Below are 4,556 nucleotides of genomic sequence, written 5' to 3'. Positions count from 1 at the left end.
TTTAGGGCCTCAGTCCTGTTGCTCCAAGTTAAGCAGCCCACAATGCATTGCTAACTACAGTACTAAACTGTTTAACATGAAAACAGTATTTTAATGTTGCAAATTGGCTGTAAATTTACAGCAATTGCTTACAGTGTATATATATATATATATATATATATATATATATATATATATATATATATATATATATATATATATATATATATATGCAATCTTCTAAGAGCTCTGCAAGAAAAGATTATTATTAGAGGTGTTATTCATAGCTTCATGTTACTGTAATACTCTACTTCTTCATCAACAACTTTTGAATGTATATATCACCTCTGATTGTAACAAAGTGCATTCACTGCAACTTGCTCCATCGTCTTGTACTTCGCATGACAATTATGAAGTTTATGACATAATAAAAAGAGAGACATAAAGTTTCTTTCTTTGTCTTTTTTAAAAATATCCATTTGTAATCTGCATTTTAATTTACAGTACACAAAAGCAAATACTCTAAATGTTACCTTAACCTCTTCTGGAACATCCTATGGGCTAAATTTGTTTGTCTTAAGAAGTAAACCCTCGCAGTCGTCTTTTTTTTTTAAAGCTTTCATCGGATTTAGCATCTGTTTATTTTCTCCTGCTCTTAAATGTGGCGTCTCATCAAATTTATCCCATAATTACAGCTGAGCGCAGGTTCCAAAACCCATCACTACTCTAACAAAGTTTTATTCTCGTTCCTGCAAACAACCATAATTACAACATTGCCATTCAAGCAGAATTTGGCTATTGATAATGCATGCATGTAACCCCATGTAATTAAAACTCACAAAGAAAGAAGGCGGGAGAAAACGGCAGAGCAGCCTGAATGAAAGTGTGGCCTGACCTGTTGAACCCTCTGCACTGGTCTGTTCCTGTAGGAGTGCACAGTAAGTCACGGACAGTGTCAGCTGTCCCCAAAGAGAAGGTTTGACTTGGGTACAGCCATGTCATTTTGTGATGCTTGGCTCCATGCCTCAAGTCCGCAGCTGCCATAAATAAACAGTGTTGAGAGCCACTGGCTTACACCCAACCACGTCTACAGTAGAGGGGAGTAGAAAAACTGCTGGACAGAATCTGGCTCTGCACTGGAGACAGTGACCCTCTCCTTAACCCCATTCACTTAAGTTACCAAATGGCCAAGAAATGTTCAGTGGGAGCAGGAGGTTATGCATACATTCATTCATACATATAAATACATTATATATATGTATACCGGTATACTGTAAAAAAATGCCAGGAATTTACAGGATTAAAGAGTATTATTTTACAATAAATTACAGTATCAGAAATTTACTGTGAAATCAATACATGCTGGGTCATTTTCTTACAAATTACTGTGAATCAACAGCTGACACCACAGCTCTTGTTTTACTGTGATTTCACATTATAATGTTGTCTTTACAGTTTTTTTTATTCGCTTTGGTACTATTTTCACAAGCAAGGTGTACACTTTCAAAACTCATAGTGCTAATATCACAACAGATCATCAAAAGTGCACTTTTTTCAAACATTTCAGCATATTTTCAATTGAGTTAGTACAATACACAAAACCACAAAGTATCCTTTCGCTATAAAATAAGTGTTTCATCTTTATAAATGTTTCATTCACAGTAACTGCCTTTCATAAAGCTCTTACTATCAAACTTTTGATTTGCATCTCTTCTCGTTCAGTTTAATAAATTTGTCTGTTATTTAATCCAACTGATCTTAATGGTTAATCAATTAATCATTTGGTACACCTATATATTTCTATGATTATATAGACATAGTTTCTACTTTGTTTGCAATTTCCGATATGGAAAACCATATGAAATTAATTATTTTTACATTATAAAAATATGTATGTATTATATATATATATTTTTACATTGCTTATCTTAGATTATAAAGTGTGTGTGTGTGTGTGTGTGTGTGTGTGTGTGTGTCCTGGTAAACTCTACATTATGGGGACAAAATGGGGGTGGGACAGAAATATTTGCAATTTGTGAATAGAGCAGAATAGAGTATAAGGGAATGGAAATAGTCAATGATGCTGTAACATCAGACTGATCAGAAATCAGAAGAAGGGAGACAGATGTTATCAGATACATCATTTTACATTACAGTATGTATGCCATGTGATACTGTAAACTTTTTTTTTTACCATGGTAGAGACTATCACATTACTGTAACCCAATAACAATAACAAATTCTGTTTTATAGCCCAGAACCTCATGGCTGTGTCATAACTTTATCACACCTTTTGATAACACACTGAATACTATTACAAACATTATGGATTCAATTACATAAGTTAGGCAAAGTAAGTGTATTTTCTAATGAATATGTAGCCTGTGTAGATAATTTGAAACATGTTTCTTGCATTGTTTGCTGTTGGATGAACTGATTGTTAAAAGTACTAAACTGAAAGAAGATCATACTGTTGTGTTTCGTGATTAAACCAAATGTTCTCATTACATATTATAATAATCTTGTGTTTGAAACAATGATTATGTGGACTGAAAATATGCAACCTGTGCAACTGAATGAAAGCATGAGATCAGGTTTTGAAATAATAACTAGCTGTGTTACAAGTGTGATCAGTTTGGATTTTTGTACTAAGAGTTTTGAAAAATGTACACCTTACTTATGAAAATAGTACCAAAGCGAATAAAAAAAAAACTGTAATCATGCCACTGTAATACATGTTTTCTTTACCACTGTAATTTATTTGAAGTCACCATAATAATGGTGATTAGTGTTCCATTAGCTTGGAATCTTGGACCCTCTCAATTCATATTCAAAGTTCTGTTCTAGTCAGAAATGTGACAAATATAAACATTTGTTAAAATGAGGACAAGTTATAGTTTAGTCCAACTAATTCTTTGCATGAATATGACGATTTTGTTTTAGTATTATTTAGGCATGAAGATTTAACTGTTTGAAGATTTAACTGTTATCCTCACACTGAGGATAATTGAGTAGTAGATTTTAGTAGACTCAAACACATCTACTAAAAAAGGTTCAAACATTCACTGATGCTCCAGAAGGAAACACAATGCATTAAGAACCTGGGGGTGAAAACCTATTGAATTTGAAAATCAAGGTAAATTGTACTTAATTTGTCTTCCGGGAAACATGCAAGTATCTTCTGTTGCTTCTGAAGGGCAGTACAAAATGTTCATCCTGTTCAAAAGTTTCAAGAGAGGGTTCAAATATGAAAAAGAGGCTGGAAAACTGAAGAATGTGCAGGACCTGGAGGATTTTTCTGAAGAACATTGGTCAGTTTAACTGCTCAGGACAAACAAGGGTCTCATGAACAACCATCACAAAACAAAACAAAAAAACAGCCGTGGATCATCCAGGGAACGACACACAGCACTGAGAATCAATGGTTCATAAACCTTTTATCATGGTTATTTGAATAAATTCAGCTATTTTTTTGTCTTGTGGACTATATGTAAAAAAAAGTATGTAAAATATCTTATTCAGGACAGTACTAAATAAAAAATAACATCCATTTTGTATGATCCCTCTTATTTAGTTAAAATTATTCCCATTTTCACAGATTCTGCGGTTCACATACTTTTTCATGCCACTGTATAGTCATCTCAATGGCAAAAACTGTCCCATTCACCCTATTTCATAAAAGGCCCTACTCTCTGGCAAAACAGCAATACAAATGCAAAGACCATATTCATGTTTACAATCTTTTGCTATCTACTTCATGTTTTACATGCTCACTCAACATAAAGAGGAATGTGTTTGCTCTATTTAAACTGTCTCCAACACCCTTATCCAACCTATAATTGTCTCACTCATTAAGAAAGGCACACCCAGGCCAAGCAAAAACACACACATCAGTGTTTCCTGCACCTCCTTTCATCAGCGAGGGATCTTCAGCATCTTCTTTACATCTTCGTTTAGTTGGGAGATGCAATACAAAGACTGCGTACCTTGCCAAAATGGTAGTGGTAATGAGCTAGTGTTTTTTAGTGAATCAAGAGAAGAAAGAAGAGTAGTCTGATTCCTGAATGAACGAGTTGGTTCTTTTAATGAATCATTTAATAAGACAAATTGTCTGCTTAAATCAGTCCAACGAATCCTTGACTGAACTGAATTTAACATCTGACTCAATTAATGACGCTATTGTTATTTTTTGTGATGTCTGCATCAAAATATACAGTAATAAATTGTACGCATATTACCATTCCAAAGATTGGGCTCAGTAAGATTTTTTTTCAAGTATATTATGCTCACCAAAAATAAACATTTGATCTTTGGAATATTATAGACAAATAAATGCAAAAATGTAATTCTGTAGGAACACTCTCATAGCTCAAAAAGTGGTAGATGATGCATTCAGTATAAACACCTAAAAAAACCATCTGTGCACATTTAAACAGAGATCCGATGTAATCTGGTCACATCCACTGGAGAAATAAGTCACTTGTTCAAGCAAAGCAGAAAACAGATGGAGAAAGGATGAAGAAGTAAACAGCCGGCATGAGTGTTGCTCAATGCAGGAAGAAGAAAAAAACCAAGCA

Source organism: Gobio gobio, assembly GCF_949357685.1.
Source record: "Gobio gobio genome assembly, chromosome: 17".
Classification (NCBI taxonomy): domain Eukaryota; kingdom Metazoa; phylum Chordata; class Actinopteri; order Cypriniformes; family Gobionidae; genus Gobio; species Gobio gobio.
This window is presented reverse-complemented; position numbering follows the sequence as displayed.